Source organism: Pongo abelii, chromosome 20 (assembly GCF_028885655.2).
Source record: "Pongo abelii isolate AG06213 chromosome 20, NHGRI_mPonAbe1-v2.0_pri, whole genome shotgun sequence".
Lineage (NCBI taxonomy): Eukaryota > Metazoa > Chordata > Mammalia > Primates > Hominidae > Pongo > Pongo abelii.
Window position 1 is genome coordinate 60,034,441 of NC_072005.2, and position 15,988 is coordinate 60,050,428.

Below are 15,988 nucleotides of genomic sequence, written 5' to 3' on the forward strand. Positions count from 1 at the left end.
TTTTTTGGAAACAGGGTCTCACTCTGTTGCCCAGGTTGTAGTGTAATGGTTCAATCTTGGCTCACTGCAGCCTCTGCCTCCTGGGGTCAAGTGATCCTCTCACCTCAGCCTCCTGAGTGGCTGTGATCACAGATGCCTGCCACCACGCCTGACTAATTTTTTTTTCTTTGTTTGTTTTATGTTTTTTGAGACTGAGTCTTGCTCTGTTGCGCAGGCTGGAGTGCAATGGCGCAATCTCGGCTCACTGCAACCTCCACCTCCCGGGTACAAGCAATTCTCCTGTCTCAGTCTCTCAAGTAGCTGGGATTACGGGCGCCCGCCACTACGCCCGCCTAATTTTTGTATTTTTAGTAGAGATGCGGTTTTGCCATGTTGGCCAGGCTCGTTTCGAACTCCTGACCTCAAATGATCTGCCCGCCTCGGCTTCCCAAAGCGCTGGGATTACAGGTGTGAGCCACTGCACCCAGCCAATTTTTGTATTTTTTTTTTTTTTTTTGTAGAGACAGGGTTTTGCCATGTTGCCCAGGCTGATCTTGAACTCCTGACCTCAGGTGATCGCCTTCCTCGGCCTCCCAAAGTGTTGGGATTACAGGTGGGAGCCACCATGTCCAGCCGCTTTTAAAAAAAGTTTTTTTTTTTTGACATAACAGACAACACCACTCTTATTTTTTTATAGAGATGGGGTCTCACTATGTTGACCGGTCTGGACTTTTTAAATCTTATTTTTTTGAGACGGAGTCTCACTCTGTCACCCAGGCTGGAGTGTAGTGGCGGGATCTTGGCTCACTGCAACGTCTGCACCCCAGATTCAAGTGATTCTCCTGCCTCAGGCTTCCAAGTAGCTGGGATTACAGGCTCATGCCACATCGCTGGCTAATTTTCTTTTTTTTTTGTATGTTTTTAAATTTCATTTTTTAAGTAGAGACAGGGTTTCACCATGTTGGCCAGGCTGGTCTTGAACTCCTGACTTCAGGTGATCCACCCTCGTCGACCTCCCAAAGTGCTGGGATTAGAGGCATGAGCCACCATACCCAGCCTTCCTGCTATTTTTGAAGTACCTGTACCAGGCTGGTTTCTCTGGGTGAGGGGAGTGGTCAGGCAGAGGCAGGCCCCGTCATGGTAAGCAGCTAGGAGACCCTGTCAATCTCCGTAGACGTAGATCAAGCAATTATTACTGCAGAAATTGCAGGAGCAGATTCTGCAGCATGTCAGATCCAAAGAAGCTTCCCTTGCAAGTTGGTAACCTTGAGGGCTTCAATACCACACAGAGTTGGTCTAGGTGATGGCTGGCCATCCAGGCATAATAATTTGGGGAACAATTCCAGGATGGAGGTTATGTTGCTAGACTTGTTTGTCCAGGAAAGTGGTAGACAGGAAGTTCCTGTCTGCACACATGTCTCCTGGCTCCAGCCCTTTCCCCTGTCCATCTGTCCTACAGACTCCGCCTCAGGCATGTTGTCTTGGAGGACGTGCAGAAAGGCAGCCATGCACTTTCTAGGTTTCAGTGCCATCTTAGAGTCACTGGTCACCAGGTCTGGGTCAAAGGGGAGTCTCTGGCTGTCAAGACTGGACTGGGAGGAATCACATCGCTTCTTCACCATCAGCTTTATCTGCTTTGCCTTTTCCGACTTCAGCTTTCTCTGCAGGGCATATCAGCAGGGTTGACAAAGATTGATATCTTTTTGTTATCCTCGTCCCTAATCTTGCCACTGACATTCTTTAGTGCCTAGGCGATGCTGGCATTCTCCACAAAGATGTGGGCCTGCATTTTCTCATAGTGAAACTGAATCAGGAGGAAGGGGCATTGCATTGACTCTGAATCAAATTCAGCAGCCACGTCTCCTCTTATTTTATGCAGATCTTGAACTAGCAGCTCCCTAAGGTCCAGTCTGGCCTGTTTCCCTCTGTTCTTTTCTCTGGAGGTTTTTGGCGCTTTCTCTGTGTTAACATGGGTTTGGTCTTGTTTATGGAAACTGCCTCTCCATGGCTGGGCGCGGTGGCTCACGCCTGTAATCCCAGCACTTTGGGAGGCCAAGGCTGGCGGATCACCAGAGGTCAGTTCGAGACCAGCCTGGCCAACATGGCGAAACCCCGTCTCTACTAAAAATATAAAAAAATTAGCCAGGTGTGGTGGCAGGCGCCTGTGGTCCCAGCTACTCAGGAGGCTGAGGCAGGAGAATCGCTTGAACCCAGGAGGCGGAGGTTGCAGTGAGCTGAAATTGTGCCATTGCACTCCAGCCTGGGTGACAGAGTGAGACTCCGTTTAAAAAAAAAAAAAAAAAGTAAGTAAATAAATAAATGTTGGTATTATGTAGCCATGTTATGTAGTTTTGCATAGCCTTTCTCTGTCTTATAGCTATGAAAGACAATTTCCAAAACATAGCCTGGAATGGAGAATTGAAGATAAAGTGAGAACTGTTGGGCATAGTAACCTAAAAAGGGATCCCCTCTGGTGTGGAAAGATTGTTCCAATGCAAAATGGACTGAGAACCAGAGATGTCAGTTGTTTGAGAGCTGGAATCTTCAGAAGAGGTAGATCAGATTTGCTCAGGAAATAATGGGTCCTACCATCACAGCGGGTACGGATGGGGCTACAAGGTGAGAGAGGCTGGATAGGAGAGTATTTAAGGAAAAAAAAAGGTGGAAAAGGACCAAAGGACAGTCTGTGAGACCCCAGGGAATGCATTAAACCTGATGAATTTCTGAACAATGACATCTGATATTCGGGCTTCCGTTGTTTCTTTTTGTGCTGTAATCTTCCGTGTTTTCTCTGCACATAGCTCAGTAAAGCTCTATTCACCAGTTAACCTAGAGTCTGTCTTGAGATAAGCAGGGAGGGCTGTGACGGCTGCACAAGGGCGGACGGAGTAGTTTGTAGACCTGAAAGGGAAATTGTAAGAGCTGGCAGATCTTAACCAGGAGAGGGAGCCCCTTTCCACAGCCTAGAAGCTTCTGAACTCATTTAAATGGAACTGAATTATATGAAGTCAAATGTTAGTTGGGGAAAAAGTCAAACTTTATTTTATTATTTATTTATTTATTTGTAATTGTATGTGTATACATATATTTTTTTTGATTTTTTTAAATTATGATCTCTGTGATAGTACCAAATCAAACTTTTTTTGGAGACAGAGTCTTGCTCTGTCACCCAGGCTGGAGTGCAGTGGCGTGATCTTGGCTCACTGCAACATCCGCCTCCCAGGTTCAAGCAATTCTCCTGCCTCAGCCTCCTGAAGAGCTGGGATTACAGGTGCGTGCCACCATGCCTGGCTAATTTTTGTATTTTTAGTAGAGATAGGGTTTTACCATGTTGGCCAGGCTGGTCTTGAACTCCTGACCTCAGGTGATCCACCCACCTTGGCCTCCCAAAGTGTTGGAATTAATGGCACGAGCCACCACGCTGGCCCAAACCCTGTTTTTTACTGGAGAGATAAGGTAGCCCTGAGTAAAAAAGACCCTGTTTCACTTCTTTTGGATATACCTAGGGGTGACATTGCTAGATCATTCTGCAATTCCCCCCCCTTTTTTTTTTTTTTTTTTTGCAGGGGGGCAGATGGAGTCTCACTCCCAGGCTGGAGTGCAATGGTGTGATCTCGGCTCACTGCAACCTCTGCCTCCTGGGCTCAAATGACTCTCCTGCAGTGAGGAGCTGGGATTACAGGCGCCTGCCACCACACCCTGCTAATTTTTTTTTTTTTTTTTTTTTTTTTTTGTATTTTTAGTAGAGACGGGGTTTCACCATGTTGGCCAGGCTGGTCTCGAACTCCTGACCTCGTGATCCGCCCGCCACAGCCTCTCAAAGTGCTGGGATGACAGGCATGAGCCACCGCGCCCAGTAGATCATTCTGTAATTCTGTGTTTAACTTTCCCCCCCCAAACTTAACTGAAGTGGTATTTAACTTTCTGAGGAATCACTAAATCAAAGGTGACTTTTGAGACAAATACAAGAAGTGGAGGTGCTTTTCCTCATGTAGATGAAGACATTCTAAACCCAGAACTGAAAACACATATGGAATCCTTTTAAGTATCAGGATGCCTCGGTGGACAAAATGGATATATCCAACTTCTCAAGGAGCTTAATATTCAGTATTAAAGCTGAGGTGAGCTGAGGTGATTCACGCCTGTAATCCCAACATTTTGGGAGGCCGAGGCAGGTGGATTACTTGAGCCCAGGAGTTTAAGACCAGCCTGGGCAACATAGTGAGAACCCTCCCCACTGCCCCCGTCTCTACAAAAAATAAAAAAATTACAGACGCATGGTGTAGTCCCAGCTACTGGCAGTCAAAGGTAGGAGGACTGCTTGAACCCAGGAGCGGGTTGAAGCTGCAGTGAGCCTTGATTGTATCACTGAACTTTAGCTTGGGAGGCAGTGAGACTCTGTCTCAAAAAAAAAGAAAGGAAGAATTTCTCTCTCCCAACTTCCCTTGGTTTCGCCTCTCCCCCCCGGCTAAAAAGTGACTGGAGACCTTTTAAAAAACTTCCTGCTCTCCACAGAATGGGATTATAGCCCCGAGGTGATCCATGAAAGATTTTCAGGAAGAATGAAGAGTTTAAGGAGTGAAGGTTCTAAAACAGTGTCACAAAGAAATCCATTCATCTCTTTGAAGGCTGGGTATTTGGAAAAAGAGAGAAAGAAAACTTCATTCAGAGAGCGCTGGCCTGTATTTAGGAGTGTTTGGAGAGGGTGGGACGACTATAGAATTAGGGTAAAGTTCAGTGTCTTGCAAATCAGCCCTGAAATAGCCCTGATCCCTGCGGGCCTCTCTGGTTTCCCAAACCCTCCACTAGCTTTCAAATTTGCATTAAAAAGCTTTTGTCTTGTTCATTCTGTTCTTTCTTTCTTTCTTTCCTTTCTTTCTTTCTTTTATTTATTTATCTTTTTTTTTGAGACGGAGTCTGGCACTGTCGCCCGGGCTGGAGTGCAATGGCGCGATCTCCGCTCACTGCAGCCTCCACCGCCCGGGTTCAAGCGATTCTCCTGCCTCAGCCTCCCGAGTAGCTGGGATTACAGGCGCCCGCCGCCACACCCGGCTTATTTTTTAAATTTTTAATAGAGATGGGGTTTCTCCATGTTGGCCAGGCTGGTCTCGAACTTCTGACCTTGTTATCCACCCGCCTCGGCCTCCCAAAGTGCTGGGGTTACAGGCGTGAGCCACTGCAGCCGGCCTTATTTCTTTTCTTTTTTCTTTTTTGAAACAGAGTCTCACTCTGTCACCTGGGCTGGAGTACACTGGCGCGATCTCGGCTCGCTGCAACTTCCGCCTCCTGGGGTTTGAGTGATTTTAGTGCCTCAGCCTCCCAAGCAGCTGAGAATACAGGCATGTGCCACTGCGCCCGGCTAATTTTTTGTATTTATGGTAGAGACGGGGTTTTGCCACGTTGGCCGGGCTGGTCTCCAACTCCTGGTCTCAAGTGATCTGCCCACCTCGGCCTCCCAAAGTGCTGGGATTACAGGCGTGAGCCACTGCGCCAGGCCCTCATTCTGTTACTTCTTTCTTTTTTCATTTAAGTTCTGGGATACACGTGCAGGATGTGCAGGTTTGCTACATAGGTAAATGCGTGCCGTGGTGGTTTGCTGAACCTATATGACCCAGGTATTAAGCCTCACAGCCATTAGCTATTTGTCCTGATGCCCTTCCGCCTCCTGCCCATTCTTTGTTATTTCTTCATATTCCAATTAATGTTCATTTTGAGCACCTGGCTCTGGCCAGGCAAGGTTCCAGTCTGGAGTCAAACTGAGGAAAGTATTACCTTTCACAGACGCTTAGACCGTGTTGGGAGGAGAGAATCATGGTCCTCCACATGCGTGTGGGTGTGTTATAAACCCCAGGAAGGTAAATACTAAGCAAAGGCGTGCACAGATAATTATTGCAACTGATGATTCCACGTCAATTGTACTGTACTGTGAGCAGATTTATAGGCTGCTGTGACAGGGGCCATCACCTGGTACAAGAGTGCTGGCTTCCTCTTGAAGAGGTGACTTTAAATTGTGAATTGAATAGATGAAAGGATATTGGCCAAGTGGAGGAACTTTGAGGGGAGGGGGTAGGGTGTCCTGGTTGGGAGGATATTACATACAGAAATTAGGGAGTGGTGACAACATTGACTCTTCTAGTAATTGTCTGGGTGTGGTAACTCAGGACTGTAATCCCAGCACTTTGGGAGGCTGAGATGGGAGGATTGCTTGAGCTTGGGAGTTCCAGATCAGCCTGGGTAACACAAGGAGATCTAAAAATTAAAAAACACGTAGCTGGGTGTGGTGGCTCATTCCTATAATCCCAACAACTCGACTCAGGAGGCTGAAGTGGGAGGATCCCTTAAGGTCAGGAGGTTGAGGCTGAAGTGAGCTAGCACTTTGGGAGGCCGAAGTATGTGTATTACTTGAGGCCAGGAGTTTGAGACCAGGCTGGCTAACATGGTGAAACCCCATCTCTACTAAAAATAAAAAAATTAGCCAGGCATGGTGGTGCGCGCCTGTAATCCCAGTGACTCGGGAGGCTGAGGCAGATGAATCACTTGACCCCTGGAGGCGGAGGCTGCAGTGAGCCAAGATCATACCACTGCACTCTAGCCTGGGCAACAAGAGTGAAACTCCATCTCAAAAAAACAATAATAATTAAAACAATTTTTTTTAAATAAAAAAATTAACAAATGACCCGCACATCTGGGGTGAAGTGAGACGAGGCTGGCGGCATAGCTCTGTCACCCATGGTTAGGATTAATTAAGCTCGGCTTTAAAGGCTAAATCTTAGCCTCCTGGGTTTTAATTTTGACTTCTCTACTTCTCAGCCATGTTTTCTTTTGTTTTGTTTGCTTGAGGAGGGACAAATCAGGCCAGCATTGAGCCTGTTTCCCCCATGTGTCAACTGGGGTTGATAATTACAAGATTAAATGATGCTTGTCTGTGACTTTAGCATCTGTTCAGCCCATCATTCATTTCAAGAGTATTGACTGGGCTTCAGGGTAGGTTCCATGTTAGTACTGGGGACACCGTGGTGGGAGGGAGACTGGGTCTCCACCCTCCTAGAGTTATAGTCTAGGCCTGCAGTTAAGCAGATTTTTGTGCAGGAATCAAACCCACTACACTACCTGTCAGAAATCAAGCCCTGTTCCGCGCGCTGGGAAACTCAGAATTTAAAAGGGATGTGCCAGGTCTCTGTCTTTGCGGAGCATTATCGATCAGTAGGAGAGAGAAAATAAACGACCAAACACCTAAGACAATTGTAATAGCAATAAGGTGATATCAATAAAATGAAACAGAACAACAGAAATAGGGTAGATGGGCCAGGCACAGTGGCTCACGCCTGTAATCCCAGCACTTTGGGAGGCCGAGGCGGGCGGATCACGAGGTCAGGAGATCGAGACCATCCTGGCTAACATGGTGAAACCCCGTCTTTACTAAAAATACAAAGAATTAGCCGGGCGTGGTGTATTTATATTTATTTGTATTTGTATTTATTACAAAGAAATAAATAGAGTAGATGGTCTTAGAAATGACAAGGAATCCCAATGAGAGGTTCTACCTGGGACACAAAATAGAAAAATGGGAAATCATAATAAGCTCTGGAATTGGGACAGTGGTATTGTTTATTTCCTAGTCATGGCAAATCTAATGTAAAATATGGACATTAAAGGAAACTGGGTGGAGAACATAGAGAACTTTCTGTACTTTTTGCAACTTTTCTATAAGTCTAAATTTATTCGAAGGCCAGGCGCGGTGGCTCATGCCTATAATCCCAGAACTTTAGGAGGCCGAAGCAGGCAGATCACTTGAGCTCAGTAGTTTGAGACCAGCCTGGGCAAAAAAGTGAGACTTCATCTCCACTAAAATTTTAAAAAATTAGCTGGCTTTGTTGGTGAGCACCTGCACCAGACTGGTTAGCCTGGGAAGCATAGTGAGACCCCGTTTCTATAAATAAGATAAAAGTCAGCTGGGTGCCAGGTGTGGTGGCTCATGCCTGTAATCCCAGTGCTTTGGGAGGCCGAGGCGGGCGGATCACCTGAGGTCGGGAGTTTGAGACCAGCCTGACCAACATGGAAAAACCCCGTCTCTACTAAAAATACAAAAATTAGCCGGGCGTGGTGGCACGCGCCTGTAATTCCAGCTACTAGGGAGGCTGAGGCAGGAGAATCACTTGAACCCGGGAGGTGGAGGTTGCAGTGAGCCGAGATCACTCCACTGCACTCCAGCCTGACTACAGAGCAAGACCCCGTAGAGGGGTATTGCATGCATGTAATCCCAGCTACTGTGGAGGCTGAGGCAGGAGAATCACTTGAACCTGGGGGGTGGAGGTCACAGTGAGCCAAGATCATGCTATTTCAGCCTGGGTGACAGAGTGAGACTCCCTCTCAAAAAAAAAAAAAAAAAAAGAAAGAAAGAAAAACATGCATTTACAGAAGCTAGGAAAATCAAATTCAGGGAGGAGGCTGGAGGGCAAAAAGTGGGTGTGGCCAGACTTTAATCCATTCTCCATCTGTGGGTGGTCCCTGGGGTATAAAACAGCTCCAGGGCCCCTGCCCTGCCTTTCACCCTCAGGATGGGAAGTCCTCCCAGAGTTCAGTAAGTATTGGCTTCCCATGGCGTTTCTGTACTTCCCACGTAGTCACATGAGCCTCACATTTAGATTGTAAGAGTCCCCCTAAAATCTCCAACACTGAGTCCTCTCTATTTGTAGTCATGACTCCCACACCTTGATTCTCTGCCCCAATACTCTTTTTTCTTTTTTTTTGAGACAGAGTTTCACTCTTGTTGCCCAGGCTGGAGTGCAGCAACCTCCGCTTCCTGGATTCAAGTGATTCTCCTGCCTCATTCCTCCTGAGTAGCTGGGATTACAGGCATGCACCACCATACCCAGTTGATTGTTTTTGTATTTTTAGTAGAGGTGGGGTTTCACCATGTTGGCCAGGTCTCAGACTCTGAGCCTCAAGTGATCTGCCCTCCTCAGCCTCCCAAAGTGCTAGGATTACAGGTGTGAGCCACCATTCCTGGACTGCATTATTGATTTTTTAAAATTTTTGGATTTTGTTCAATTAGTGATTGAGTCTCACTGTGTTGCCCAGATGGGGTTGTCTCCCAGGCTGGAGTGCAGTGGTGAGATCATGACTCACAGTAGCCTCAACCTCCCTCACCCCAGCGTCCCGTGTAATTCAGATGGCAGGCATGCACGACCATACTCAGCTATTTATTTTATTTTTTTATTATTATACTTTAAGTTTTAGGTTACATGTGCACAATGTGTAGGTTTGTTACATACGTATACATGTGCCATGTTGGTGTGCTGCACCCATTAACTCGTCATTTAGCATTAGGTATATCTCCTAATGCTATCCCTCCCCCCTTCCCCCCCCCACTTTTTTTTTTTTTTTGTAGGGTTAGGGTCTCCCAACATTGTCTAGGCTGGTCATCAACACCTGGGCACAAACATCCTCTCACCTCGGCCTCTGACCACTGCACCCAGTAGATTTTAGGCTCATTTTATTTTTTATTTAGGTGTCCACAAAGGCAGTTTTTTTTCTTTTCTTTACTTTTTAAAGAGACAAGGTCTCACTCTGTTGCCCAGAGTGGAGTGCAGTGGCCAGATCTTGGCTCTCTGCAACCTCTGCCTTCCCGACTCAAGTGATCCACCTTCGTCTCCTGAGTAGCTGGGACTATAGGTGTGCACAAACACACCCAGCTGATTTTTAAAACTTTTGTAGAGAAGGGGGCCTCAGTATGTTTCTCAGGCTGGTTTTGAAGTCCTGTGCTCAAGCACTCCTGCCTTGGCCTCCCAAACTGCTAGGATTACAGGTGAGCCACCACACCAGGCCTGTCCACGTAATTTAAAAGGTGCTGGACGTGTGCGGTGGCTCACGTCTGTAATCCCAGCACTTTGGGAGGCTGAGGTGGGTGGATCACGAGGTCAGGAGTTCGAGACCAGCCTGGCCAATATGGTGAAACCCTGTCTCTACTAAAAATACAAAAATTAGCCAGGTGTGGTGGCACGCGCCTGTAATCCCAGCTACTTGGGAAGCTGAGGCAGGAGAATTGCTTGAACCCAGGAGGCAAGAGGCTGCAGTGAGCTGATGATTGCGCCATGGCACTCCAGCCTGGGCGACAGAGCAAGACTAAGAAAAAAAGAAAAAGAAAACAGAAAGTAATTTAAAAGGTGTTATTCAGGAAGGTGTTATTCAGACTGAGGACGCCCAAAGTGCTGGGATTACAGGCATGAGCCCCAGGGCAGGCCTAGGATTTGCATTACAAGGCTCTGCATTGTTCCTGAGAACTGGAGAGAATGCTCAATCTACCTTTCACTATTGAGCAAAATTCAGATGTCAGTTTTAAATCTCTTATCTTCTGCATAGAGGATGTGCTTGCAGTTTCCAGGTACTGGACAATACAGGGAGGGTACTTCTCAGTCTGTGGCGCTCAGCCTTGGGGGCACTTTCTGGTGCCAGAATGAAAGTGCTGTCATAGCTGAGGTCCAATGACTGAGGCGAGCACCGAAAAAACACCATGGTGGGGAGGGGGGCTCCAGGAGCCACTACAGGTAAAAGCTAAACTGTGGTGCTTGCTCTGCGCCATAAACTGGACTTCAGTCCAGCTTTCAAGAAATGGCCAGGGTCTGTGGGATGTGAGGCTGGGTTCCGCAGCAGCTGTAATGCTTGGATTCAGGGATAGCCCGGGTCACACCGTTGCCAGAAAAGAGGCAACCAATGCAGACCCCAAAAGCGGGTTCTTGGATCTCTTGCTGGAAAGACTTTCGAGGCAAGTCACAGAACACAGTGAAAGAAGCAAGCTGAGGCCTGGGCTCAATCCTCCTGCTTCGTCCTCCCAAAGTGCTGGGATTACACGCATGATCCCCTGTGCCCTGCCAATATTTGGTAATTAGAATTGGTGGTCAGCTTACAATGTGGCTATTTCCAGACCATAAGTACTAACTTTATAGGTGCTTTGTGAGTGAGTGTCTTGCTACTTCAAGCAGTTACTCTCGTGTGTTATTAAACCAGAGGCCTGCTAAACCTCTGTGCCTAGGAAAGATTACAATTTGGAATGTCAGCCCCCAGCTGTCCTGTGTGATTGGCAGGTTAGGTCCTTGTTGAACCAGAAGCAACTGGCCAGTCATACGGATGCAGCTTTCTGGCCAGTAGAAAATTTCTATGTCAACCTGGAGACATAGGGATTTTACCTTTCTGAATAGCCTTATTAGTAAATAAATAGTATTTATTTATAAATTATTTATCATAGTATTTATCTGAATACATCCCAAGCAGCCCAAGTATGTTCCAGACATAACATTTTTTATTTACATTTAAATATCACTAAGATTAGAGATACACATCTAACTCAGGTTTTCAACTAGTCTTACCATTGAAAGAACTATCGTGGCAGGACGCAGTGGCTCACGCCTATTATCTTAGCACTTTGGGAGGCTGAGGAGGGTGGATCACAAGGTCAGGAGTTCGAGACCAGCCTGGCCACCATGGTGAAACCCCATCTCTACTAAAAATACAAAAAATTAGCTGGGCATGATGGCGCATGCTTGTAGTCCCAGCTACTTGGTAGGCTGAGGCAGGAGAATTGCTTGAACCCAGTAGGCGGAGGTTGCAGTGAGCTGAGATCGCGCCACTGAACTCCATTCTGGGCAACAGAGCAAGACTCTTTTTTTTTTTTTTTTTTTTTTTTAAGATAAGAGTCTACTTGTTATCTGTAAGCCATGCTGGTTTAGCCAAAATGCTACAGTTGTGTATGACCAGGGATGTTGAGGCTGCAGTGAGCCGATGATTGTGCCACTGCTCTCCAGCCTGGGAGACAGAGCAAGAACCTGTCTCAAAAAAACAAAAAGTTAGTGAGACAGACATGCCATTCTGTTACTTTTCCCCTTGCTGGTTCAAAGCTAGGTAGTTGCCAATTAAATGTAATCTTGTAGAGAAAAAATATTTTTCATTTTTTTGAGACAGGATCTCACTCTGTTGTCCAGCCTGGAGTGCGGTTGTGGGAGCTCACGGCAACCTCCACCTCCTGGGTTTAAGCAATTCTCCTGCATCAGTCTCCCGAGTAGCTGAGACTACACCTGTTCCCAGAGGGCAGTGGCCAGATCTTGGCTCTCTGCAACCTCTGCCTTCCAGATTCAAGTGATCTACCTCCGCCTCCTGAGTAGCTGGGACTATAAGTGCGTACCACCATACCCAGTTAATTTTTGCATTTTTTGTAGATAAGGGGTCTCAGTATGTTTCCCAGGCTGATTTCGAAGTCCTGTGCTCAAGCAGTCCTCATGCCTTGGCCTCCCAAACTGCTAGGATTACAGGCGAGCCACCACACCGGGCCTGTCCACCTAATTTAAAAGGTGTCATTCAGGAAGGTGTTATTCAGGCTGGGGACTCCCAAAGTGCTGGGATTACAGGCATGAGCCACCTGGCAGGCCTAGGATTTGCATTACAAGGCTCTGCATTGTTCCTGAGAACTGGAGAGAATGCTCAATCTACCTTTCGCTATTGAGCAATATTCAGATGTCAGTTTTAAATCTCTTATCTTCTGCATAGAGGATGTGCTTGCAGTTTCCAGGTACTGGACAATACAGGGAGGGTACTTCTCAGTCTGTGGCGCTCAGCCTTGGGGGCACTTTCTGGTGCCAGAATGAAAGTGCTGTCATAGCTGAGGTCCAATGACTGAGGCGAGCACCGAAAAAACACCATGGTGGGGAGGGGGGCTCCAGGAGCCACTGCAGGTAAAAGCTAAACTGTGGTGCTTGTTCTGCACCATAAACTGGACTTCAGTCCAGCTTTAAGGAACCCACGGTCTCTGGGTTGTGAGGCTGGGTTCCGTAGCAGCTTGGACTCAGGGATAGCCCTGGTCATACCGTTGCCGGAAAAGAGGCACCCAATCCCTATCTTTCTTTGCTGGAAAGAATTTTGAGACAAGTCACAGAACACAGTGAAAGAAGCAAGTCGAGGCCGGGCGCTGTGGCTCACGCCTGTAATCCCAGCACTTTGGGAGGCTGAGGCGGGTGGATCACGAGGTCAGGAGATCGAGACCATTCTGGCTAACACGGTGAAACCCCGTCTCTACTAAAAAAATACAAAAAAATTAGCTGGGCGTGGTGGCAGGCGCCTGTAGTCCCAGCTGCTGGGGAGGCTGAGGCAAGAGAATGGCGTGAACCCAGAAGGCGGAGCTTGTGGTGAGCCGAGATTGTGCCACTGCACTCCACCCTGGGCGACAGAGCGAGACTCTGTCTCAAAAAAAAAAAAAAAAGGACAGGTATTAGAATAGTTTTGAAGCCCACTTGCTCCTATCATAGCATTGAACCATCAGTTTGCTGCCAGTCACTCATTCTTCTGTGTTCATAGACAGGACTGTGGAAATGTACACTTGGATTCCTTGACAGGTAATGCTGAGAAATTTAAAACCAAAAACGGCCAGGTGCCGTGGCTCCTGCCTGTAATTCTAGCACTTTGGGAGGCTGAGGTGGGCGGATCACAAGGTCAGGAGTTCGAGAGCAGCCTGGCCAATATGATGAAACCCCATCTCCACTAAAAATATAAAAATTAGCCTGGCATAGTGGCGGGCGCCTGAAGTCCCAGCTACTCCGGAGACTGAGTAGAGGAGGAGAATCGCTTGAACGTGGGGTACAGAGGTTGCAGTGAGCTGAGATCGCACCACTGCACTCCAGCCTGGGCAACAAGAGTGAAACTCCGTCTCAAAAAAAAAAAAAAGTCAAAATAAAAGTGTATGATTAGAGTGCATGATTGGTTCTGATTGGATGTGTAACACATGCATAGCCTTCTCATAAATCAAAGGTTTTTATGTGAAACCTACCACTAGTGATGTAACTGAGTTTGTGTAAATGTTGGTGTGTCTGCCTTTTCCTAGCAACTCCCTGGGCAGCCTGAGGATTCTTTGAGGTTATTTTTTTTCAAGATCTGGCTGGGAGCTTCTGCATGAGTGCTGTGTGAACGTCCTCCATCTTCAATGTAAGGACAGCAAACCCTAGTGTGAGTTAACCACGTAGGAAGAGTTTGAAGTTAGACATGACATTCAGACTGAGGTCCTCAAAACTGAGGGGCATTTTCTGTGGTTTGAAAGGAAAGTGCACCCAGTTTTGGGGATGTCAATTGTGAATACTCATCATAACCCATCCCCAGTCCCCCATCGCATTGCACCACATGGATGCACCTGGTGGACTGGCCTTTGCTTTTCTATTTTTTCTTTTTCTCTCTGCTGCAATCAGCTTTCTCACACTGAATGCATTCCATTTTCTAAGCTCTCTCCCAGGCAAAAATCCCTCCAATGCAAAGCAAAAATGTCTGTTATGCAACATTGTTCTGAGACCCCAGGAATTGCAGTTAACTTGGCTCCTTAGTATGTGCTTCCTAAGGCGGGTGGGGTGGCTCAGGCCTGTAATCCCAGCACTTTGGGAGGTGGGCGGAGCACTGGAAACCCTGTCTCTACTAAAAATACAAAAATTAGCTGGATATGGTGGCATGTGCCTGTAATCCCAGCTACTTGGGAGGTGCAGACAGGAGAATCGCTTGAACCCAGGAGGCAGAGTTTGCAATGAGCCAAGATAATGCCACTGCACTCCAACCTGGGTGACAGAGCAAGACTCAAAAAAAAAAAAAGTGCTTCCTGTGAAGGTTTCCTTTCCCTCCTGCCCGCCATACCAGTCCATCTATTTAGTAGATGTCCTGGTTTCTACCCAGGATGTCATGGACCAGGGGTTCTGTCTTCCAGCCTTGAGTGCAGTGGTGTGACTGTAGCTCACTGCAGTCTCAACCTCCTGAGCTCAAGTGATCATCCTGCCTCAGCCTCCAAGTAGCTGGTATTACAGATGCATATGCCCCCATGCCCAGAGGTTCTTAAATTTATGACAAAAACCTAGAAGCTTGGCTGAAGCAGCTTGTTGGAGCCCACCTACAGATTTTGTTTGGTGCCATAGACCTGGGTTGGGATCTAGGGAGCCATTTTTCTTGGTCTCAATGTAAATGTCTAAGCATTTTCTTTTTTTCTTTTTTTTTTTGAGACAGAGTTTTGCTCTTGTTGCCTAAACTGGAGTGCAGTGGCACAATCTTGGCTCACTGCAACTTCTGCCTCCTGGGTTCAGTGATTCTCCTGCCTCAGCCTCCCTAGTAGCTGGGATTCCAGGTGTGCACCACCATGCCCGGCTAATTTTTTTTTTTTGAGATGAAGTTTTGCTCTGTCGCCCAGGCTGGAGTGCAGCGGTGTGATCTTGGATCACTGCAAGCTCCGCCTCCTTGGTTCATGCCATTCTCCTGCCTCAGCCTCCCAAGTAGCTGGGACTACAGGTGCCCGCCACCACGCCCAGCTAATTTTTTTTGTATTTTTAGTAGAGACGGGGTTTCACCGTGTTAGCCAGGATGGTCTCGGTCTCCTGATCTCGTGATCTGCCTGCCTCTGCCTTCCAAAGTGCTGGGATTACAGGCTTGAGCCACCACTGCGCCTGGCCAATTTTTTGTATTTTTAGTAGAAATGGGGTTTCACCATATTGCCTGCCTATCTATTTATGTATTTAGACAGGGTCTCACTATGTTGCCCGGGTTGGTCTCAAACTCCTGGACTCAAGCAATCCTCCTGCCTCCACCTCCCAAAGTGCTGGGACTACAGGCTTGAGCCATCCTGCCTGACCATTTGAGAGTTTTTTTTTTTTGAGAGGAGTCTCTCTCTGTCACCCATGCTGTAGTGCAGTGGTGCGATCTTAGCTCACTGCGACCTCTGCCTCCCGGGTTCAAGCAAGTCTCCTGCCTCAGCATCCCCAGTAGCTGGGATTACAGGCGCCCGCCACTACACCCAGCTAATTTTTGTATTTTTAGTAGAGACAGGGTTTTACCATGTTGGCCAGGCTGGTCTCGAACTCCTGACCTCTGGTGATCTGCCCACCTCCGCCTCGCAAAGTGCTGGGATAAGAGGTGTGAGCCACCGTGCCTGTCTTCAACGATTTCTAATTGCATTTCATGGTGGTGATTGAACATAATATACTTCAATCCTTCTCCGTTG

The 15,988-nt window shown here is 47.3% G+C and overlaps 1 pseudogene; it reads right to left on the reverse strand.

The window, feature by feature from the left end:
• The window catches only part of LOC100448280 (nuclear RNA export factor 3-like), a 117,868-nt pseudogene that overhangs the window by 7,488 nt on the left and 94,392 nt on the right, over nt 1–15,988 (reverse strand).